This window comes from Lithobates pipiens, unplaced genomic scaffold (genome assembly GCF_037356315.1).
Source record: "Lithobates pipiens isolate NorthernLeopardFrog02 unplaced genomic scaffold, aLitPip1_a1.2 Scaffold_25, whole genome shotgun sequence".
NCBI classification, from domain to species: domain Eukaryota; kingdom Metazoa; phylum Chordata; class Amphibia; order Anura; family Ranidae; genus Lithobates; species Lithobates pipiens.
The window spans coordinates 105,350,955-105,375,462 of record NW_027507787.1 but is presented as its reverse complement, the minus strand read 5'-3'; the positions used below and the strand labels follow the sequence as shown (position 1 = coordinate 105,375,462).

General features: G+C 51.2%; 5 pseudogenes; all 5 read right to left on the bottom strand.

The window, feature by feature from the left end:
* Positions 1-21,280: 21,280 nt before the first annotated feature.
* On the bottom strand, positions 21,281-21,399 carry LOC143931583 (5S ribosomal RNA; annotated as a pseudogene).
* Positions 21,400-21,503: 104 nt separating this feature from the next.
* On the bottom strand, positions 21,504-21,622 carry LOC143932239 (5S ribosomal RNA; annotated as a pseudogene).
* Positions 21,623-21,731: 109 nt separating this feature from the next.
* Positions 21,732-21,850, bottom strand: LOC143931645 (5S ribosomal RNA; annotated as a pseudogene).
* A 519-nt stretch (positions 21,851-22,369) lies between these two features.
* Positions 22,370-22,488, bottom strand: LOC143931187 (5S ribosomal RNA; annotated as a pseudogene).
* Positions 22,489-23,244: 756 nt separating this feature from the next.
* On the bottom strand, positions 23,245-23,363 carry LOC143931970 (5S ribosomal RNA; annotated as a pseudogene).
* Positions 23,364-24,508: the final 1,145 nt, after the last annotated feature.

The following is a 24,508-nucleotide window of genomic DNA, read 5'->3' as shown; positions in this document are numbered from 1 at the left end:
GTAGGGCAGGCAGTAGACAATGTCAGTAAGGCAGTAAATGGTGTCAGTAGAGCAGTGGACGGGGTCAGTAGAGCAGTGGAGCAGTAAATGGTGTCAGTAGAGCAGTAAATGGTGTCAGTAGAGCAGTGGACGGTGTCAGTAGAGCAGTGGACGGTGTCAGTAGAGCAGTGGACGGTGTCAGTAGAGAAGTAAATGGTGTCAGTAGAGCAGTAAATGGTGTCAGTAGGGCAGTGGACGGTGTCAGTAGAGCAGTGGATGGTGTCAGAGCAGTGGACGGTGTCAGTAGAGCAGTAAACGGTGTCAGTAGGGCAGTAAGTGGTGTCAGTAGACCAGAGGACGGTGTCAGTAGAGCAGTAAATGGTGTCAATAGGACAGTGGACGGTGTCAGTAGGGCAGAGGACGGTGTCACCCGGTGAGAACTGTATATATGGATGCTGTCTGGGGAGTGGAGAACAGTATATATGGGGGGACTGTATATATGGATAGTGTATGGAGGGGGGGTGTTTGCATAGTGTATGGTGGGGGGAGGGGTGTGTAAATGGTGTCAGTAGAGCAGTAAACGGTGCCAGTAGGGCAGTGGACGGTGTCAGTAGGGCAGTGGACGGTGTCAGTAGGGCAGAGGACGGTGTCAGTAGGGCAGAGGACGGTGTCAGTAGAGCAGTAAACAGTGTCAGTAGGGCAGTAAAAGGTGTCAGTAGACCAGAGGACGGTGTCAGTAGAGCAGTAAATGATGTCAGTAGGACAGTGGACAGTGTCAGTAGGGCAGAGGACGGCGTCAGTAGGGCAGAGGACGGCGTCAGTAGAGCAGAGGACGGTGTCAGCAGAGCAGGAGGACGGTGTCAGCAGAGCAGGAGGACGGTGTCAGCAGGGCAGGAGGACGGTGTCAGCAGGGCAGGAGGACGGTGTCAGCAGGGCAGGAGGACGGTGTCAGCAGGGCAGGAGGACGGTGTCAGCAGGGCAGGAGGGCGGTGTCAGTAGGGCAGAGGGGTGTGTGTATAGTGTATGGTGGGGGGAGGGGGGTGTATGTATAATGTATGGTGGGGGGTGTATGGTGGGGGAGAGGGTGTATGTATATTTTTAGATTGTGAGCTCTAGCGAGCAGGGCCCTCTGATTCCTCTTGTACCAAATTGTAATGTAAATGTGATGTCTGCCCTCATGTTGGCGCTATATAAAACCTGTATAATAATAATAATGTATGGTGGAGGAAGGGGGTGTATGGTGGGGGAGGGGTGTATGTATAGTGTATGGTGGGGGGAGGGGGGTGTATGTATAATGTATGGTGGGGGGAGGGGGGTGTATGTATAATGTATGGTGGGGGGAGGGGGGTGTATGGTGGGGGAGGGGTGCATGTATAGTGTATGGAGGGGGAAGGGGTGTATGTATAGTGTATGGTGGGGGGAGGGGGGTATGTATAATGTATGGTGGGGGAGGGGGGTGTATGGTGGGGGAGGGGGTGTATGTATAGTGTATGTTGGGGGAGGGGGTGTGTGGTGTGGGAGGGGGGTGTATGTATAATGTATGGTGGGGGGAGGGGGTGTATGTATAATGTATGGTAGGGGGAGGGGTGTGTATGGTGGGGGGAGGGGTGTATGTATAGTGTATGGTGGGGGGAGGGGGGTGTATGGTGGGGGGAGGGGTGTATGTATAGTGTATGGTGGGGGGAGGGGGGTGTATGGTGGGGGGCGGGGTGTATGTATAGTGTATGGTGGGGGGAGGGAGGTGTATGTATAGTGTATGGTGGGGGGAGGGGGTGTATGTATAATGTATGGTGGGGGAGGGGGGTGTATGTATAGTGTATGGTGGGGAGAGGGGGAATGAGAGGTGAGAGTACTTTGAAAACCTGACAATGAAAAAACGTACCTTACATGCTTGGCTGCAGTCCAGCGCGATCTCTGCACACATTCCAGAGCAGCAGGGAATGGGGAGGCTCCGCCCACGTCCTTGTCCCTTCTACAGCCAGCCAGAGGATTGGAGGAGAGCACCATGGAGGCTCCGCCCACCTCCTTGTCCCTTCTGCAGCCAGCCAGGGGATTGGAGGAGAGCACCATGGAGGCTCCGCCTCTGCCTCCCGCCTCACGTTCTGTACTCAGAGTCTCAGACAGCTAAACAGGAGCAGAAATTAATAAGCGCTACGCCGCTGCGGACCCCGAAATTGAGGAGACACGGCCGCGCAGGAAGGGAGCCACTGACGGGTCTGAAAGGAATAATGTGCCCGGGTCTCAGGTGGTTAGAGACCCGGGCACATGTTTCAAAACCCGTACTGTCTGGGTTCATCTTGGACAGGTGGCAACTACTTCAATCTGACTTCTAGGCAACTTGTACCCATTGATTTCAATAGAAGTTGCCTCCAAGTCTGATCCCCTGTCTTAACTGAAGTAACTTTCCAGGAAGTAAAAATAGGCAAACCCCTCCCTCCCACAGAGCTGATTATTATGTGATTGACCACTGGTAAAGTCCCCTGTCCTGGAAGCAACTTCAAGTTGCCTTATAAGTTGCCTCAAGTCGTGCTGTGATTCATACTCAAGTCGTGTCCAAGTTGCCTCCCAAAGTCTCGCTCAAAGTCATGTTGCCCCTGTGTGAATGGACTATAACTGGACCCCTGCTGCGAGCCACATCTGTCTACCAAGCCTTAAGCCTCGTACACATGATTGGATTTTTGGCCAACAAAACGTCAGACTTTTGTCCGAAAGGCGTGTGCCGTAAACTTGTCCTGCATACAAGATTATACACAATTGTAGGCCAACAAACACGAATGCAGTGATGTACTACGTGGAATTTCAGCTCTTGGGCGCCACCCTTTGGGCACCTTCTGCTAATGTCGTGTTTGGTGAGCATTTATTCCGCTCATGCGTGCTTGTACTTTGGACTTTTGTGCAACAAGCTTGTGTACATACGATGCAAAAATCTGACAACAGACCGTTGTCTGCCAAAAATGTACTAGCATGTCATCTAACATTTGTTGTGATTGGACACAGCTGATCATGTGGTAAAGAACCTATGTGTGAACCGTGTGTATACAACAGTTTCGGACAAAATCCGTCGGACAAAATCTGACGGATTTCGTTGTCGGAATCTCCGACCGTGTGTACAAGGGCTTAGAGTTGCCCTCTCATCCCTTTAAAACCAAACACATGTGAATTTCACGGGTTCTGTGGCTGATTCAGGTGGTAATTAAACTCACTTGGTGCCTTATCTGCATTAAATTGGTTTCAGAACCTGTGCAATTCATATGTGTTTGGGTCTAAAGGGATGAGGTGGCAACTCTAGGTCCAGTGAGGCCAAATTTTTGGTGCCTTTTGGGGGGTCTGCTTCTGGTGCGGTCTTCTGGTGCCTTTGGGGGGTCTGCTTCTTGTGCGGTCTTCTGGTGCCTTTGGGGGGTCTGCTTCTGGTGCGGTCTTCTGGTGCCTTTGGGGGTCTGCTTCTGGTGCCTTTGGGGGGTCTGCTTCTGGTGTGGTCTTCTGGTGCCTTTGGGGGTCTGCTTCTGGTGCGGTCTTTGGGGGTCTGCTTCTGGTGCGGTCTTTGGGGGTCTGCTTCTGGTGCCTTTGGGGGTCTGCTTCTGGTGCCTTTGGGGGTCTGCTTCTGTTTCGGTCTTCTGGTGCCTTCTTTGGGGTTCTGCTTCTGTTTCGGTCTTCTGGTGCTTTTGGGGGGTCTGCCTCTGGTGCCTTTGGGGGTCTGCTTTTGGTGTGGTCTTCTGGTGCCTTTGGGGGGTCTGCTTCTGGTGCCTTTGGGGGGTCTGCTTCTGGTGCAGTCTTCTGGTGCCTTTGGGGGGTCTGCTTCTGTTGTGGTCTTCTGGTGCCTTTGGGGGGTCTGCTTCTGGTGTGGTCTTCTGGTGCCTTTGGGGGGTCTGCTTCTGTTGCAGTCTTTGGGGGTCTGCTTCTGGTGTGGTCTTCTGGTGCCTTTGGGGGTCTGCTTCTGGTGCGGTCTTCTGGTGCCTTTGGGGGTCTGCTTCTGGTGCGGTCTTCTGGTGCCTTTGGGGGGTCTGCTTCTGGTGCGGTCTTCTAGTGCCTTTGGGGGGTCTGCTTCTGGTGTGGTCTTCTGGTGCCTTTGGGGGTCTGCTTCTGGTGCGGTCTTCTGGTGCCTTTGGGGGTCTGCTTCTGGTGCGGTCTTCTGGTGCCTTTGGGGGTCTTCTTCTGGTGCGGTCTTTGGGGGTCTGCTTCTGGTGCGGTCTTCTGGTGCCTTTGGGGGGGTCTGCTTCTGGTGCGGTCTTCTGGTACCTTTGGGGGGGGTCTGCTTCTGGTGTGGTCTTCTGGTGCCTTTGGGGGTCTGCTTCTGTTTCAGTCTTCTGGTGCCTTCTTTGGGGGTCTGCTTCTGTTTCGGTCTTCTGGTGCTTTTGGGGGGTCTGCTTCTGGTGCCTTTGGGGGTCTGCTTCTGGTGTGGTCTTCTGGTGCCTTTGGGGGGTCTACTTCTTGTGCGATCTTCTGGTGCCTTTGGGGGTCTGCTTCTGGTGCGGTCTTCTAGTGCCTTTGGGGGTCTTCTTCTGGTGCGGTCTTGGGGGGTCTGCTTCTGGTGCCTTTGGGGGTCTGCTTCTGGTGCGGTCTTTTGGTACCTTTGGGGGGGTCTGCTTCTGGTGTGATCGTGGTTATCTGGTGCCTTTGGGGGGTCTGCTTCTGGCGTGGTCTTCTGGTGCCTTTGGGGGTCTGCTTCTGGAGCGGTCTTCTGGTGCTTTTGGGGGTCTGCTTCTGGATTGGTCTTCTGGAGCCTTTGGGGGTCTGCTTCTGGTGTGGTCGTCTGGTGCCTTTGGGGGTCTGCTTCTGTTTCGGTCTTCTGGTGCCTTCTTTGGGGGCCTGCTTCTGTTTCGGTCTTCTGGTGCTTTTGGGGGGTCTGCTTCTGGTGCCTTTGGGGGTCTGCTTTTGGTGTGGTCTTCTGGTGCCTTTGGGGGGTCTGCTTCTTGTGCGGTCTTCTGGTGCCTTTGGGGGTCTGCTTCTGTTGCTGTCTTTGGGGGTCTGCTTCTGGTGCAGTCTTCTGGTGCCTTTGGGGGGTCTGCTTCTGTTGTGGTCTTCTGGTGCCTTTGGGGGGTCTGCTTCTGGTGTGGTCTTCTGGTGCCTTTGGGGGGTCTGCTTCTTGTGCGGTCTTCTGGTGCCTTTGGGGGGTCTGCTTCTTGTGCGGTCTTCTGGTGCCTTTGGGGGGGTCTGCTTCTTGTGCGGTCTTCTGGTGCCTTTGGGGGGTTTGCTTCTGTTTCGGTCTTTGGGGGTCTGCTTCTGGTGCGGTCTTCTGGTGCCTTTGGTGGTCTGCTTCTGGTGCCTTTGGGGGGTCTGCTTCTGGTGCCTTTGGGGGTCTGCTTCTGGTGTGGTCTTCTGGTGCCTTTGGGGGTCTGCTTCTGGTGCAGTCTTTGGGGGGTCTGCTCCTGGTACGGTCTTCTGGTGCCTTTGGGGGTCTGCTTTTGGTGCGGTCTTCTAGTGCCTTTTGGGGTCGTCTTCTGGTGCGGTCTTTGGGGGTCTGCTTCTGGTGCCTTTGGGGGTCTGCTTCTGGTGCGGTCTTTTGGTACCTTTGGGGGGTCTGCTTCTGGTGCGGTCTTCTAGTGCCTTTGGGGGGTCTGCTTCTGGTGTGGTCTTCTGGTGCCTTTGGGGGGTCTGCTTCTGGTGTGGTTTTCTGGTGCCTTTGGGGGTCTGCTTCTGGTGCGGTCTTCTGGTGCCTCAAAAGTCCTTGCACCAGCCCTGTCACCACCAAATCTGCGGTGGAAGCGTCAGTTACTTCAAGAGTCCTTTTTACAATGAGAAAGACCTCCTCAGAGCAGTCTTTTGGGTGGGTGAATAACCCTTTGCTCTTGCTGTTCTTTAGGTTCTGGGGTTACAGGCACACTGGTTTCTTCTTCCTGCATATCAGCTTCAGTTTCCTCAATGAAGGATGGAAAGTCTTAGGGGTCTGTTGTCAGCAGGTAAGATTGAGCGTCTTCCAACTCTTCAAAAGGTGGACTTTAAGGTCCAAACTCAGGATCCTCTGGCCTGAGAGTCACCTCAATCACCTTGGGAGGAGAAGAAAAGGGGAGGTGGCAGGCCCTGACATTTGAGATGGCCACAGACAATCTTTCTCTTTATACTCTGTTTTCATCTTCAGAAACGGGTAGAGAGTGAGATACAGTCACTGGCTGGGATCTTTGTGAGTCCATGGGTGTGAACTGTAAATCTGGCTCTGGTGGCACGTTGTGGAAAATGTTAGATGTATTTTTATATGTATTGTCATAAGAGTCCCCCTGCGTTCATTCTCCCCTAGCCCGCGCTAAAGAGCTGACTGGGGCAGACTGACACTGGTTGAGATCCGTTAGGTAACGTTAACACCACTTGATCTTACCGGATTTAACGAATATCTATTAGCCTGAATGATTTTTGGCCAGAAAATTTGATAAGGGGGGCTAACCCTTCCTTATGTACCACCTAATATCTCTATTGTGATGTGGAATATCTCTGAAATGATGTGAGATCAAACGTTAAAACCAATTGCTCTTCCCGGATCTAATGAATATCTATTTTTCAGGGCTGGTTTAGCCCTTACTTCTCTGGGTTGGCTGCTCAGCTGTCGGCTAATTGCCAGCTCTCATCTCTCTCCACAGTTACCAGCTGTTCCTTATCATGCTCGTCTGACCTGCCTACTTAAAGCTGTCCAGCTGACTTCATCTCTGCCTTCGCCTTGGTCACATCACAAGAAACCATCTCCTGCAGTTCTGTTTAAAGACTGGCTTGCTGACATCCCTTCTGGCTCCTTTTTCCGCTTGCTGCTGTTTCACTTGGATCCCTGACTTCTGGCCTGGCTGATTACCCGATCTGGTTATTGAACTCTGGCCTGGCTGACTACTCGATCGGGTTGCTGGAGTCTGGCTATGCTTTGACTACACTTTCTCTACTCACCTTTTTATTTAATAAACAAGTGTGATTTAATTGTACTTCTGTCTCGGTCTGATTCATGGTTTCTGACACTATTAGCCTGAATGATTTTTGGGCAGAAAATTGCATGTGGGGGGGCTAACCCGTCCATATGTACCACGTAATATCTGTATTTTGATGTGTAATATCTCTGAAATGATGGGAGATCTAACATTAAAACTACTTAAGATCTTACCGGATCTAAGGAATATCTATTAGCCTGAATGGTTTTTGGGCAGAAAATTAAATAAGGGGGGCAACCCCCCTCATTATTCACTTAATAAGTCTCTAATTATGTGAGATTGAACGTCAAAACCACTTGATCTTACCGGATCTAATGAATATTTTTTTCTGGCCAAAATTGCATGTGGGGGGATAACCCGTCCATATGTACCACCTAATATCTCTATTTTGATGGGAAAGGAGATAAGGGGAGGGGGCAGCCCCCCTCATTAATCTCTTAATAAGTCTCTAATTATGTGAGATCTAACATTAAAACCACTTGATCTTACCGGATCTAACAAATATTTATCAGCCTGAATGATTTTTGGCCAGAAAATTTGATAAGGCGGGCTGATGACGGGTTAGCCCCCCCTGCAAATAACTGTTAATATTGCTTCTTCTGTATGAGATCTAACGCAAACAACAGTTGGTCTAACCTGATCTAAAAAAGATCTAACAAACTGAATACGATTTTTTTTAAAATACTGTACATTGTAATAAATCACAGCAGAGGGAGGCTAGAGGTTACAGAAAGGTCACTGTGCAATACAAACAACCAAACATTGAATACCAAAAATGGTCCTCAGTTACCAAAAAAAGCCCGGACCTTCTAGGCTAAATATTATCCTTGGAGGCCAAAAATGGGCCCCAGTGAAAAAAAACAGCACACCCAGCTATTTTTGGTCACCGACAGGGGCGGACTGACCAGTCGGTCACTCGGGTGCCGCCCGAGGTCATTAGGTGCCCGGCCCGGTCTCGGCCAGATGAGAGGCCACTTGAAGCAGATGTGCCGTATCACATGCCGCGATCATGCCGATTACAATACTGCAAACGATACTTCTAACGGCACGCTGCTCCCCGCCGCCCCCTCCTTCCCTCCCGTCCGTCCCAGGTGATGTCACAACGCATACCGTACAAGCACCTGGGACGGACGGGAGGGGAGGAGGGGTCGGTGGGGAGCAGCGCACCGTTAGCAGTATTGTAATTGGCATGATCGCGGCATGTGATACGGGCACAGCAGAAGAGTGGAGGGGCCGGCAGGGAGCTGCGCCGTTATTATCGGCATCCGGTAAGTGAAGCCTGGGCCTGCCACAAGTGATGGGAGGCGGCAGTACAGAATGCATGTGGCCCTGGATCCCCCCAACCTACAGTGTCCCCCTCTGTGAGTGCCCCCCCGTTTGTGAGTGTCCCCCTGTGTGTTTGTCCCCCTGTGCCCCCGTGTGAGTGTGTCCCCCTGTGTTTGTGTCCCCATGTGTGTGTCCCCCTGTGTGAGTGTCCCCCTCTGTGTGTGAGTGTCCCCATGTGTGTGTGAGTGTGTGTGTCCCTGTGTATGTCCCCCTATGTGTGCGTCCCTGTGTGTGTCTCCCCGTGTGTGTTCCCCCGTGTGTGTGAGTGTCCCCGTGTGTGTGCGTCTCCCCGTGTGTGTGTCCCTGTATGTGTGTGTGTGAGAGTGTCCCCCTGTGTGGTGAGTGTGTGTCCATCTGTGTGTGTGTCCCCCTGTGTGTGTGTGTGTCCCCCTGTGTGTGTCCCCCTGTGTGAGTGAGTGGGCGTGTCCCCCTGTGTGTGAGTGTGTATCCCCCTGTGTGTGTGGTGTGAGTGTGTGTGTGTCCCCCTGTGTGTGGTGTGTGTGAGTGTCCCCGTGTGTGTGTGTCCCTGTTTGAGAGAGTGTCCCCTGTGTGTGTGTGTGTGTCCCCCTGTGTGTGTGTCTCCCCTTGTGTGTGTGTCCGTATGAGTGTGTGTCCCCATGTGATTGCGTGTGCCCCCCGTGTGAGTGTGCGTGTCCCCATGTGTGGTGTGAATGTGTGTCCCCCCCTGTGTGTGTGTGTGTGTGTTTCTTCCCCTGTGTGTGTGTCTCCCCCTGTGTGTGTATTTCTTCCCCTGTGTGTCTCTCCCCCTGTGTGTGTGTCTCTCTCCCCCTGTGTGTGTGTCCCCCTGTGTGTGTGTCCCCCTGTGTGTGTCTTCCCCTGTGTGTGTGTGTGTGTCCCTGTGAGTGTGTGTCCCCCTGTGTGAGTGTTTTCCCCTTGTGTGAGTGTCCCCCTGTGTTTGTGTGTGTGTGTGTGTCCCTGTGCTTGTGTGTGTGTGAGAGTGTCCCCCTGTGTGAATGTCCCCCTGTGTGTGTCTCCCCGTGTGTGAGTGTCCCTGTATGTGTGTGTGTGTGAGAGAGTGTCCCCCTGTGTGGTGTGAGTGTGTGTCCAACTGTGTGTGTGCCCCCTGTGTGAGTGAGTGTGCGTGTGTATCCCCCTGTGTGTGTGTGTGTGAGAGTGTATCCCCCTGTGTGTGTGTGTGGTGTGAGTGTGTGTCACCCTGTGTGCGGCGTGTGTGAGTGTCCCCGTGTGTGTGTGTCCCCCTGTGTGTGTGTGAGTGTCCCCCTGTGTGTGTGCCTCCCCTTGTGTGTGTCTTCCCTCTTTGTGTGTGTGTGTGTCTCCCCCTGTGTGTGTGAGAGAGAGTGTCCCCCTGTGTGAGTGTGTGTCTCTGTGTGAGTGTGTCCCCCTGTGTGGTGTGTCCCCCCTGTGTGTGTGTGTCCCCCTGTGTGTGTGTGTGTCCGTGTGAGTGTATGTCCCCCCATGTGATTGTGTGTCCCCCCCGTGTGAGTGTGTGTGCTCCCCTGTGTGAGTGTGCGTGTCCCCCTATGTGTGGTGTGAGTGCGTGTGTCCCCCTGTGTGTGTGTGTCTCCCCCTGTGTGTGTGTATCTCCCCCTGTGTGTGTGTGTGTTTCTTCCCCTGTGTGTCTCTCCCCCTGTGTGTGTGTGTCTCTCCCCCTGTGTGTGAGTGTGACCCCCTGTGTGTGTCTCCCCCTGTGTGTGTGTCCCCCTGTGTGCGTCAGTGTGTCCCTGTGTGTGAGTGGTTCCCCCTGTGTGTGTAAGTGTGTCCCCCTGTGTGTGTGTGTGTGTGTGTGAGTGTGTCCCCCTGTGTGTGTGTGTCCCTGTGTGTGTGTGTCCCTGTGTGTGTGTGTCCCTGTGTGTGCGTGTGCGTTCTTCCTCCAGTTTCCCCCTGTGTGCTCCCCCCGTGTCTCCCTGTGCAGGTGTGGTGCCCAAGGGGGCCCCATGAGCTTCTATTGCCTGGGGGCCCCATTAGTTGTCAGTCCGCCCCTGGTCACCGAGGACCTTTTTGGCATTCAAAGGTCAGGAGTGTGCCTTTTTTAGTCACCAAGGACCATTTTGGGCATTTAATCACTTCAGCGCAGGACCATTTGGCTGGCCAAAGACCAGAGCACTTTTTGCGATTCGGCACTGCGTCTCTTTAACCACTTGCCGACCATTGCACTCTGATGTACGTCCCTACTTTGGGAACAAACAGAGGCATCTTTAGGGGGTGGCCTTAGTCTGGGACCAGTAGCCCAGAGTCTCGGTCCAGAATGCAGGGAACAGGGGCAGACTGAGCCTTGGTTGGCTCCAGCTCCAGCTTTAGCTCTGCCCCGCTTCCACCCGACTTTACTCTTGGTCACTGATTGCTATAGCCGCCTGGTGGCTAGCAACCATTAACGTCACTGCCCACTGTGCCCACACTGCCCAACATTCAAAGCAGAGGAGGATTGCACTTCCTCCTCCGCGCTAGTGCTCGTGGGGCCTGGCCTACGACTTCTGGTCTGGATTGTCCCGCAGCTGTTATGGTAGCGTGGAGTGTAGAGCCCATGAGGGAGAGAAAGGGATGACGCCGCCACCCTGAGCAGCATTCGCAGCGGCTCCCTTAGCCTACACTCCTGCAATCTTAGTCCTCTCCCAGCTTGCTGTGCTGGAGCAGGAAGAAGGCAGAAATAACAATGCGGCGGCCACACCACATCAATACCCACTTGGACGGGCGGCTCTCCTCTTCTCTGGCTGCCTTGCACACCAGCACCACGGATGAGCTGCTGCTGTAGTACCTGAACACATGAAGTCTATCTCCTCCTGGTCAGGTAGGTCAATCAGAGTTTGTATGTCATGTCCCCCTATGTGTGTGTCCCTGTGTGTGTCCCCCCGTGTGTGTGTGTGTCCCCCGTGTGTGTGAGTGTCCCCGTGTGTGTGTGTCTCCCCGTGTGTGTGTCCCCCTGTGTGGTGAGTGTGTGTCCCCCTGTGTGTGTGTGTCCCCCTGTGTGTGTGTGTGAGTGTGTATCCCCCTGTGTGTGTGGTGGGAGTGTGTGTGTCCCCGTGTGTGTGTGTGTCCCCCTGTTTGAGAGAGTGTGTCCCCTGTGTGTGTGCCTCCCCTTGTGTGTGTCTCCCCTTGTGTGTGTGTGTGTGTGTGTCTCCCCCTGTGTGTGTGTGTGTACGTGTGAGTGTGTGTGTCCCCCCATGTGATTGTGTGTGCCCCCCGTGTGAGTGTGCGTGTCCCCATGTGTGGTGTGAGTGTGTGTGTCCCCCTGTGTGTGTGTCTCCCCCTGCGTGTGTGTGTGTGTGTATGTTTCTTCCCCTGTGTGTGTGTCTCCCCCTGTGTGTGTATTTCTTCCCCTGTGTGTCTCTCCCCCTGTGTGTGGTGTGTCCCCCTGTGTGTGTGTCCCCCTGTGTGTGTCTCCCACTGTGTGTGTGTCTTCCCCTGTGTGTGTGTGTGTGTCCCCCTGTGTGTGTCCCCCTGTGTGAGTGTTTTCACCTTGTGTGAGTGTCCCCCTGTGTGTGTGTCCCCCTGTGTTTGTGTGTGTGTGTGTCCCCCTGTGTTTGTGTGTGTGTGAGAGTGTCCCCCTGTGTGAGTGTCTCCCCGTGTGTGTCTCCCCGTGTGTGAGTGTCCCTGTATGTGTGTGAGAGTGTCCCCCTGTGTGAGAGTGGGCATTTAATCACTTCAGCGCAGGACCATTTGGCTGGCCAAAGACCAGAGCACTTTTTGCGATTCGGCACTGCGTCGCTTCAACCACTTGCCGACCATTGCACTCTGATGTACGTCCCTACTAGTGATGGACGAACTTCCGACGGGACGTTTCGCGAAAGCGAAATGCGAACGGACCCAAACGTTCGCGAAACCGAACGTTCGCCGCGGGCCCCATTGACTTCAATGGGAGGCGAACTTTGCAAACCTTCATGTCGAATTTGCGGCCACGTGGTAATTATTAGGGGGTAAAACGTAGTCCCACCATCTGGACAATGACATAATACATGTATGAGGTGAATTTGGGATCGATAACTACAAGCATTTTTATTTTATTTGGGAAATTGTTCTAACAATTCAGGACTATGGAGCTAATGAAGGCAATGGAGGAGAGGGAAGGTCAGGGACCAGGGTAGGCAAAGAAGAGGGTGCAGGAGATGATCACCAGCAGCGTGACATACCGGAATGACACATGCACCGTGATAGAGGCATCTGACAGCAGCACCGTAATACAGAGCACTGACAGCAGCACCGTGACATACAGCGCTGACAGCAGCACCGTGACATACAGCGCTGACAGCAGCACCGTGACATACAGCGCTGACAGCAGCACCGTGACATACAGCGCTGACAGCAGCACCGTGACATACAGCGCTGACAGCAGCACCGTGACATACAGCGCTGACAGCAGCACCGTGACATACAGCGCTGACAGCAGCACCGTGACATACAGCGCTGACAGCAGCACCGTGACATACAGCGCTGACAGCAGCACCGTGACATACAGCGCTGACAGCAGCACCGTGACATACAGCACTGACAGCAGCACCGTAAGCAGCCCCAGGAGGAAGTCAGCACAGCACAGGGATGGTGTGATCCCCTCATAATAAGAACCCCCAGGAGGAAGTCAGCACAGCACAGGGATAGTGTGATCCCTTCATAATAAGAACCCCCAGGAGGAAGTCAGCACAGCACAGGGATATCATAAGCAGCCCCAGTAGAAATATGACACCGCTCAACCTCTTCAAAGAGGAGGGTAGGGGCATATAGTACGGTGTGCTTTTTTGGGTCAAGGAAGTGAGCCAAATGAATTAAGAAGGTCTGTGTGCTTGATTAAAAAAATAGTTTATAGACATATACATGGTCTACTGGTCACATGTGTTGAATTCCTCCGAGATCCATGCCTCATTCATTTTTAGAAATGTGAGGTAGTTAACACTGTCGTGAGCTAGGCGAGTACGCTTATCGGTCACAATCCCCCCTGCTGCGCTGAACGTCCTTTCGGACAGGACACTGGATGAGGGGCAAGCCAACAGTTCGATTGCAAATTGGGCAAGCTCTGGCCAGAGGTCAAGCCTGCCCACCCAGTAGTCTAGGGGTTCATCACTCCTCAGAGCGTCCACATCGGCCGTTAACCCAATGTAGTCGGACACCTGACGGTCTAGGCGTTCCCTGATGCTGGATCCGGATGACACCTGTCGATGGGTCGGCTGAAAGAATGACCTCATATCCGAAGTCACCAACACATCTTCAAACCGGCCTCTTCTTGCAGGCGCTGTTGGATTGGTACCCGCAAATCCTTCTCTGGGAGTGGGAATTGCTCCTCTGCCAGCGCACGCAAAAGCAGAATGCAGCATTTCTCGAAGCAAGGCCTGGAAGTGCTGCATTCTGACAGCCCTCTGCGACGGCGGTAACATTTCCGCCATTTTGTGTTTGTACCGGGGGTCTAAGTACGTTGCCACCCAGTACTGGTCCTTGACCCTCATGCTTTTTATACGGGGGTCCCTATTAAAACACTGGAGCATGAAGGCCCCCATTTGCACTAAAGTGGAAGCGGTGTGGTGGCCTGGCTCCTGCTCATCATCCAGGATAATGTCGTCCTCTTCATTCTCCTCTCCCCATCCTCGCACAACAGGGATCCCAGAAAGGTTTAAAGCATGCTCTTCTTGCTCCTGCTCATCCGCCCCGGCACCATCCTCCTCTGACTCCTCATCAGACTCCTGTTGTTGACTTGTCTCAGATAGAGTAGCCCCCCCTGGGAATTCATCCAGCATTGCGACTTCCTCATCTTCCCGCTCCTGCTCCTCCACAGCCTGATCAATGACACGACGCAATGCACGCTCCAGAAAGAAGGCATAAGGTACCATGTCACTGATGGCGCCATGGCTGCGACTGACCAGTTTGGTGATCTCCTCAAATGGCCGCAGAAGTCTGCATGTGTCGCGCATGAGCAGCCACTGGCGCGGTGAAAAAAAACCCAGCTCCCCAGAACCGTTTCTTTCGCAGAGTTCATACAGGTAGACGTTAACTGCACGTTTCTGCTGGAGCAGCCTATCAAGCATATAGAAGGTTGAGTTCCATCGCGTCGGGCAATCGCAAATAAGACGTCTGACCGGCAGATGGTGTCGCCGCTGAATGTCAGCAAGGCGAGCCATGGCCGTGTAAGATCTTCTGAAATGGGCCGAGATTTTCCTTGCCTGCCGCAAGATGTCCTGGACCCCAGGGTATTTGACAAGGAATCGCTGCACGACCAAGTTTAAGACGTGTGCCATGCACGGCACGTGCGTGATTTTGCCCTGTTTCAATGCGCTAAGCAGATTGGCACCGTTGTCACACACCACTTTACCAACTGTCAAATTGAGCGGTGTTAGCCACTCATCTGCCTGTGAACGCAAAGCTGAAAGGAGTGCCGGGCCAGTGTGGCTCTTTGCTTCCAGGCACAACAGACGCAGCACGGCATGGCAACGTCTCACCTGGCATGTGGAATAGGTTCTGGGGAGCTTGGGCGGTGCAGTGGAAGAGACGCTAGCAGCGGAAAAGGAGGAGGCAGCTGAGGAGGAGAGGGAGGAGGATGGAGTAGGAGGAGGAGAAGAAGAGTCAGGCCTGCATGCAATCCGTGGCGGTAAAACCAAATCTACACGGGTGCCACGGGTTACATGCTTGACGGCCGTCAGAAGGTTCACCCAGTGGGCAGTAAAACTGATATACCTTCCCTGCCCGTGTTTGCTAGACCACGTGTCTGTGGTCAGATGTATCTTGGCACCGACACTGTGTGCCAGAGATACATTCACTTGCCGCTGAACATGGCCATATAGCTCTGGGATGCCCTTCTCTGAGAAATACTTCCTTCCTGGGACCTTCCATTGTGGTGTTCCAATGGCCACAAATTTGCGAAAGGCCTCCGAGTCCACCAGTTTATATGGCAGTAGTTGGCGGGCTATGAGTTCTGACAAGCCAGCCGCCAACCGTTGGGCAAGAGGGTTATCCGGCGTCATCATTTTTTTACGCTCAAACATTAGGCCCACGGAAGCCTGCCTTTTTGCAGAAAAATGTGAGCTTGGCGTGATGGAAGGTGGAGTGGAGGACAATTGTGAGGAGAGAGGAGAAGGAGAAGTAGAAGACGAGGCTGGACGGTGAGAGCCTGCAGTGTGGCTTTGTGTGTTCCGTTGCTCCCACTGGGCTCGGTGATGGCTGCTCATGTGCCTTCTTAAGGCGGTCGTCCCTAGGTGAGTATTGGGCTTACCGCGACTAACGCGTTGACTGCAAAGATTGCAGATGGCAACGCTATTGTCAGCAGCGGACACGTTAAAAAAAGCCCACACTGCGGAGCCATGTGCCGGTGTCCTGGGAGCGCCAGATGTGACCGTACATGGTCGATGACTCGCTCCTGATACATTTGCAGTCTGCTTTGTCCCTGCTGTGCAATGTAAGTCATTGCTGCTTCTCCTCCCTATCTGCTGGTCCATATCTCCCTCTGAACTCCCCTCCTCTTCCTCTCTTGTGGGCACCCACGTGACATCACTAGACACGTCATCATCAACGTCACCTTCCCCACCGCTATAAGTAGAGATCTCGGAGTAGGCAGCAACACCGGGGACCAACCTCCTCCTTGGGCTGATCTGGGTACTGGCGTCAGACTGCTGAGTAGCGCTTGTTGCTACCTCCTCTTCCTGATCCAATACCAAGAGTGGCTGCGCATCAGAAATGTCCTCTTGATATGGATCGGAAAATAATTCCAGTGACTCAAGCGGAAGGTATGTGGTGGTGGTGGTGGTGGTCGTGTTGTTGGTGGTAGTGTCTTTGGGGGTGCACATAGCAGAGAGTGAAGAAGAGGGTGCAGATCGAGAGGATGAGGAGGGTGCAGAAGAGTAAGGCTGAGCGAGCCACTCAACCAAGTCTGGTGCATCCTTTAAAGTAATTGAACGCACCTTCTGCAACTTCCCACTTTGGCTCAAGCCTGTTGCTCCTGCCCTACCCCTACCACCCCTGCGGAAGGGCCTGCCTCTTCCTCTGCCTGTCATTTTTTAAATGACCCTGTGACAAAACTCTTAGTCCCTATACCGATGAAGGACTGCTGCAGTATAGGGCAGCGGTCAGCAGTGGTGCACGTCAACCCTATCTATTGTGGACCGATAGCGGTCCTTACAGAACAGCAGACTGTACCGCACTCAAGCCTATGTACCGTAGCACCCTATACCAAGTTACCAGTCCTTATAAGAACTTTTGTGGACCAAGCAGGTTGTGTATTAGTGTTTAGCAGACTGTACGTCAGTCCCTATACCGCTGAAGGACTGCTGCAGTATAGGGCAGCGGTCAGCAGTGGTGCACGTCAACCCTATCTATTGTGGACCGATAGCGGTCCTTACAGAACAGCAGACTGTACCGCACTCAAGCCTATGTACCGTAGCACCCTATACCAAGTTACCAGTCCTTATAAGAACTTTTGTGGAACAAGCAGGTTGTGTGTTAGTGATTAGCAGACTGTACGTCAGTCCCTATACCGCTGAAGGACTGCTGCAGTATAGGTGAGCGGTCAGCAGTGGTGCACGTCAACCCTATCTATTGTGGACCTATAGCGGTCCTTACAGAACAGCAGACTGTACCGCACTCAAGCCTATGTACCGTAGCACCCTATACCAAGTTACCAGTCCTTATAAGAACTTTTGTGGACCAAGCAGGTTGTGTATTAGTGTTTAGCAGACTGTACGTCAGTCCCTATACCGCTGAAGGACTGCTGCAGTATAGGGCAGCGGTCAGCAGTGGTGCACGTCAACCCTATCTATTGTGGACCGATAGCGGTCCTTACAGAACAGCAGACTGTACCGCACTCAAGCCTATGTACCGTAGCACCCTATACCAAGTTACCAGTCCTTATAAGAACTTTTGTGGACCAAGCAGGTTGTGTATTAGTGTTTAGCAGACTGTACGTCAGTCCCTATACCGCTGAAGGACTGCTGCAGTATAGGGCAGCGGTCAGCAGTGGTGCACGTCAACCCTATCTATTGTGGACCGATAGCGGTCCTTACAGAACAGCAGACTGTACCGCACTCAAGCCTATGTACCGTAGCACCCTATACCAAGTTACCAGTCCTTATAAGAACTTTTGTGGAACAAGCAGGTTGTGTGTTAGTGATTAGCAGACTGTACGTCAGTCCCTATACCGCTGAAGGACTGCTGCAGTATAGGTGAGCGGTCAGCAGTGGTGCACGTCAACCCTATCTATTGTGGACCGATAGCGGTCCTTACAGAACAGCAGACTGTACCGCACTCAAGCCTATGTACCGTAGCACCCTATACCAAGTTACCAGTCCTTATAAGAACTTTTGTGGACCAAGCAGGTTGTGTATTAGTGTTTAGCAGACTGTACGTCAGTCCCTATACCGCTGAAGGACTGCTGCAGTATAGGGCAGCGGTCAGCAGTGGTGCACGTCAACCCTATCTATTGTGGACCGATAGCGGTCCTTACAGAACAGCAGACTGTACCGCACTCAAGCCTATGTACCGTAGCACCCTATACCAAGTTACCAGTCCTTATAAGAACTTTTGTGGAACAAGCAGGTTGTGTGTTAGTGATTAGCAGACTGTACGTCAGTCCCTATACCGCTGAAGGACTGCTGCAGTATAGGGCAGCGGTCAGCAGTGGTGCACGTCAACCCTATCTATTGTGGACCGATAGCGGTCCTTACAGAACAGCAGACTGTACCGCACTCAAGCCTATGTACCGTAGCACCCTATACCAAGTTACCAGTCCTTATAAGAACTTTTGTGGAACAAGTGAGTTGTGAATGTTTAGCAGACTGCAGCAGAAGGGCAGCAGTCAAGTATAATATCCTTTCTATATTTGGAAGAAAGAATATTATACATGTACAAGCCTATTACTGTACCACTGATACCAGTCCTGAAAAGAACCTTTGTGGAACTAATAATAACAGCAAGTCTTTAAAATTACCCTCACTGCCTGACAACACTGCTTCCTTCCTGTCCCTATACAAATTGGCAAAAAAAGAGAACGATTAGTGGTTACTGGAACAGCTCTTTTGTGGACCTTGATAGTAACAGCTAATGATGATGATGATGATGATGATGATGAAAGACTAATCTGGCTGTCCCTGTAGCATACACCGTCCTTTCCCTTTCTCTAAACTAACAAAAGACACTCAGGCTGCTGCAAGAATCAGCAGCACAGCAAACCTATCAACACCTAACACCTATACCAGTCCTGAAAAGAACTTTTGTGTACCAAATAGCTAGTGGTTTATCTCTCCCTACTCCACACAGGAACCTGTCCCTATCGTAACAGAAGAAAGAATGTAAAATGGCCACCGGATCGGGTGTATTTATAGGTTAGGGGGAATGTACAAGTGTCCATGTGCTGTCATGTCTCAATTGGCTGTCCTGTATCACATGATAAACGTGTCACCAAAGGTTAAAGTTCTTGTATACATTAAACACGTAAGTCCGCCGCGGCGAACGACGGAAAAAGGCGTTCGAACGTGCGGACCGCGAATGTCGGAAATTCGCCGCGAAACGACCGCCGGGCGAACCGTTCGGCCATCACTAGTCCCTACTTTGGGAACAAACAGAGGCATCTTTAGGGGGTGGCCGTAGTCTGGGACCAGTAGCCCAGAGTCTCGGTCCAGAATGCAGGGAACAGGGGCAGACTGAGCCATGGTTGGCTCCAGCTCCAGCTTTAGCTCTGCCCCGCTTCCACCCGACTTTACTCTTGGTCACTGATTGCTATAGCCGCCTGGCGGCTAGCAACCATTAACGTCACTGCCCACTGTGCCCACACTGCCCAACATTCAAAGCAGAGGAGGATTGCACTTCCTCCTCCTCCGCGCTAGTGCTCGTGGGGCCTGGCCTACGACTTCTGGTCTGGATTGTCCCGCAGCTGTTATGGTAGCGTGGAGTGTAGAGCCCAGGAGGGAGAGAAAGGGATGACGCCGCCACCCTGAGCAGCATTCGCAGCGGCTCCCTTAGCCTACACTCCTGCAATCTTAGTCCTCTCCCAGCTTGCTGTGCTGGAGCAGGAAGAAGGCAGAAATGACAATGCGGCGGCCGCACCACATCAATACCCACTTGGACGGGCGGCTCTCCTCTTCTCCTCTGGCTGCCTTGCACACCAGCACCACGGATGAGCTGCTGCTGTAGTACCTGAACACATGAAGTCTATCTCCTCCTGGTCAGGTAGGTCAATCAGAGTTTGTATGTCAGGGACCAGGTCAGTGTGTGTCAGGTAGGTCAGTGTATGTATGTCAGGTAGGTCAGTGTGGGTCACGTAGTTCATCCTTTTTTCCCCACAAATAGAGAGGTTTTTTTTTTTTGAAGGTATTTGATTGCCTCTGCAATTTTTATTTTTTTATTTATTTTTTTTGCGATATAAACGGAAAAATCGAAAAAATATTGAAAGAAAATTATATTTTCTGCTTTTTGTTATAAGAAAAATCCAATAAACTCAATTTTATTCATACTTTTAGGTCAAAATGTATTCAGCCACATGTCTTTGGTAATGTTAATAAGTGTATATTTATTGGTTTGCGCAAATGTTATAGCGTCTGAAAACGATGGTACATTTTCTGGAATTTACGCATCTTTTAGTTTATGACTGCCTATCTCATTTCTTGAGGTGCTAATATGGCATAGTTGACTTCTTTTTTTCCCTTGTTTCCCAAGGTGACCATCTTGGTGTTTGTCAAGAGGGTTGAGGGTGCCAAAAGTGAGTGCCTATGGCAACATCACCCTGAAAGCATCTGATACTAAGCAGGGACGGGCCTGGTTAGTACCTAGATGGGAGACCGCCTGGGAATACCCTCTTGAGAAATGCCAAGATGGTCACCTTGGGGAACCACAAAAAAAGGCGGTCTCCCATCCAGGTACTAAGCAGGCCCATCTCTGCTTAGTCTTCAAGACCAGATGAGATCGGGTGCTTTCAGAGTGGAGTGGCCATAGGCAATCTCTTCTGGCACCCAAAACCCTCTTGAGAAATGCCAAGAAGGTCATCTTGGGAAACCAGAAATAAAAAACAGGTCAACTAATGCAGGTACTAACCAGGCCCGACTCTGCTTAGCCTCCAAGATCAGGTGCTTTCAGGGTGATGTGGCTGTAGGCAATCTCTTTGGGCACACTCCACCCTCTTGACAAACGACAAGATGGTCATCTTGGGAAACAAGGGAAAAAAAAAACAAGTTAACGGCAAAAAAAAAAGATGCCTATGGCACATGCTATTCTCAGGCGGTCTCCCATCCAGGTACTGACCAGGCCTGACCCTGTTTAGCCTCCGAGATCAGACGAGATTAGGGCTTTGAGGGTGATGTGGCCATAGGCAATCTCTTTGGGCACCGTCAACCCTCTTGACAAACCTCAAGATGGTCACCTTGGGAAACAAGGGAAAAAAACAAGTTGACGCAAAAAAAAAAAGAAAAAGAAGACTGCAGCTCCTGGTATTCCCAGGCGGTCTCCCCTCCAGATGCTAATCAGGCCCGACCCTGCTTAGCCTCCAAGATAAGACGAGATTTTGAGCTTTCAGGGTGATGAGGCCAAAGACAATCTCTTTGGGCACCCTAAACCTCCTTCACAAATGCCAAGATAGTCACCATGGAAAACAAGGAAAAATAAGTCAACGGCAAAAAAAAAAAAAAGAAGCCTATGCTACCTGGTATTCCCAGGCAGTCTCCCATCCAGGTACTAACCAGGCCTAAGCCTGCTTAGCCTCCGAGATTAGAAGAGATTGGTCGCTTTCAAGGTGATGTGGCCATAGGAAATCTCTTTGGGTGCCCTCAACCGTCTTGACAAACGCCAAGATAATAACCTTGGGAAACAAGGGAAAAAAATAAGTCAACGCCCCCCCCCCAAAAAAAAGAAGCCTACATCACCTTGTATTACCAGGCGGTTTCCCATTCAGGTACTAACCAGGCCCTACCCTGCCCATAGGCAATCTCTTTGGGCACCCTCATCCCTCTTGACAAATGCAAAGATGGTCACTAAGCCCGACCCTGCTTAGCCTCCGAGATCAGACGAGATTGGGCGCTTTCACGGTGATATGGCCGTAGGCAATCTCTTTCGGCACCCTCAACCCTCTTGACAAACGCCAAGATGGTCACCTTAATTGAAAAAAAAAACAAGTCAACATCAAAAAAAAAAAAAAAAGAAACCTACGGCACTTGGTATTCCCAGGGGGTCTCCCATCCAGGTTTTAACCAGGCCCAACTCTGCTAAGCCTCCAAGATCAGATGAGATTGGTTGCTTTCAGGGAGATGTGGCCGTAGGCAATCGCTTTGGGGACTCTCAACCCTCTTGAAAAATCCCAAGATGGTCACCTTGGTAAACAAGGGAAATTAACAAGTCAACTCCCAAAAAAAAAAAAAAAAAAAAAGTCTATGCCACCTGGTATTCCCAGGCAGTCTCCCATCCAGGTACTAACCAGGCCCAACCCTGCTTAACATCCGAGATCAGATGAGATCAGGCGCATTCAGGGTGATGTAGCCGTAGACCATTGTGCTGGCCACTCTAAACCCTCTTGACAAACGGCAAGATGGTCACCTCTGCAAACAAGCAAAAAAATTAAAACAGGTCTTCAACGCCAACAACATATAAAAAAAAAGCCTACGGCACCTGGTATTCCCAGGGGGTCTCCCATCCAGGTTCTAACCAGGCGCGACCCTGCTAAGCCTCCGAGATCAGATGAGATTTGTTGCTTTCAGGGAGATATGGCCGTATTCAATTGCTTTGGGCACTCTCAACCCTCATAAAAAACGCAGAAGATGGTCACCTTAGTAAACAAGGGAAAATAACAAGTCAACACCCAAAAAAAAAAAAAAGTCTATGCCACCTGGTATTCCCAGGCAGTCTCCCATCCAGGTACTAACCAGGCCTGACCCTGCTTATCCTCCGAGATTAGACGAGATTGGTCGCTTTCAAAGTGTTTTGGCCATAGGAAATTTCTTTGGGCGCCCTCAACCGTCTTGACAAACGCCAAGAAACAAGGGAGAAAACAAGTCAACGCCAAAAAAAAAAGAAAAAAAGAAGCCCGTGGCACTGGGTATTCCCAGGAGGTCTCCCATTTGTTACTAACCAGGCCAAATGCTGCTCAACCTCCGGGATCAGACAAGATCAGGAGCTTTCAGGGTGATGTGGCCATAGGCAATCTCTTTCGGCACCCTCAACCCTCTTGACAAACGCCAAGATGGTCACCTTGGGAAACAAGGGAAAAAAAACAAGTCAACAACAAAAAAAAAAGAAACCTACAGCACTTGGTATTCCTAGGGGGTCTCCCATCCAGGTTCTAACCAGGCCCAACCCTGCTAAGCATCAGAGATCAGATGAGATCAGTTGCTTTCAGGGAGATGTGGCTGTAGGCAATTGCTTTGGGCACCCTGAACCCTCTTGAAAAAAAAGCCCAAAAAAGAAAAAAAGAGAAGCCTATGGCACCTGGTATTCCCAGGCAGTCTCTCATCCAGGTACTAACCAGGCTTGATCATGCTTAGCCTCCGAGATTAGTCACTTTCAGGGCAATGTGGCCATAGGCAATTTCTTCGGACACCCTCAACCATCTTGACAAACGCCAATATAGTCACCTTGGGAAACAAGGGAAAAAAACAAGTAAACGCAAAAAAATAAATAAGCCTACGGCACCTGGCCATCCAGGTATTAACCAGGCTCAGCCCCTGCTTAGCCTCCGAGGTGAGACAAGATGGGGCGCTTTCAAGGTGATGTGGCCGTAGCCAATCTTTTTGGGCACCGTCAACCCCCTTGACAAATGCCAAAATACACTTTGGGAAACAAGGGAAAAAACAAGTCAATGCCCCAAATGAAAAAAAAAAGGAAGCCTATTCCTAGGTGGTCTCCCATCCAGGTACTTACCAGGCCCGACCCTACCCATGGGCAATCTCTATGGGCACCCTCATCCCTCTTGACAAACGCAAAGATGGCCACTAGGCCTGACCATGCTTAGCCTCCAAGATCAGATGAGATTGGGCGCTTTCACGGTGATATGGCTGTAGGCAATCCCTTTGGGTATCCTCAACCCTTTTTGACAAACGCCAAGATGGTCACCTTGAGAAACAAGGGAAAAAAACAAGTCAATGCCAAAAAAAAAAAAAAAAAAAAAAAAAGAAGCCTATAGCACCTGATATTCCCAGGTGGTCTCCCATCCAAGTACTAACCAGGCCCGCCACTGCTTAGTCTCTGAGATCAGATGAGATGGTTTGCTTTCAGGGTGATGTGGCCGTAGGCAAGCTCTTTATGAAACTTCAACCCTCTTGACACTCATCAAGAGTTCTGCGGTTTGAGTTGGAACAGCAGCATTTCCAGTTCGTAGCCCTGCCCTTTGGGCTAGCCACAACACCCCAGGTGTTCACTAAAGTGCTGGGTCCACCTCTAGCCAGATTAAGGGCACATGGCATAAGTCGTAGCATACCTAGACAATCTGTTACTAATCAGTTGGCTCATTTAGAGCAAAGCATACGCACTACAACCATCTGAAGAGTTCAGATTCTAAACCTAGAGAAATCTTCCTTAACACTGCTAAAAAAGCTGGAGTACTTGGGTCTGATCGTAGACAGAGCCCACGAAAAAGGTGCTCTTGCCTCGGGCAAAGATCAACTCCATAAGAGTTGGTGCGGATGGTCAGGTCAAATGGCCTAATCTCGGAGGCTAAGCAGGGTCAGGCCTGGCTAGTACCTGGATGGGAGACTGCCTGGGAATACCATGTGGCATAGGCTTCTTTTTTTTTTTTTTGCCGTTGACTTGTTAAGTGTTTAATTAAGGTTAGATATACCACTACATATCTAACATATCCAAACTATATATTAACCTCCCATATCAATAGTGTTTTATTAACCCTAAATTAACATAACCAACCCCAATGTGTATATTTAATAATCTTGTTAACAAATTCATTATTACTATTAAGGCCTGTGACATATCAAATATAATACATCCATACAATTTAGTGACTCTTTCTTGCCTTTTCGACTTACTTCCTTTTACCCATTACCATTATACCCCCCTACATCCCCTCCCTCCCAACACCCAACGCTGTTAGCTGTGCTTTTTAGGCTTCAAAGAGAAAAGCGCCCCCCCCCCTGAGCTTTCAGCGGTATCGCCTTGTTCAAGATTGCTTCTCCTTTTACTTTTTTACTTTATTTACTTCTTTTTACTTTATTTCCTTACTAACCTTGAACAGTGTCCATAGAGTGGTGGTCAGCATCATATTTTGCTTGTTCAGCTTTACTTTCTCCTGTCACCTTTCACCATCCTTTCACCATCCAGCTCTGTTCTTTTTCGTACCCCCTCGGAGGTTCACGAGCTCTCCCGAGGTTCCCCGAAATCTTTCCGGGATCTCCCGATCTCTGCCGTCCTCTGCCCGACTCCTCTGT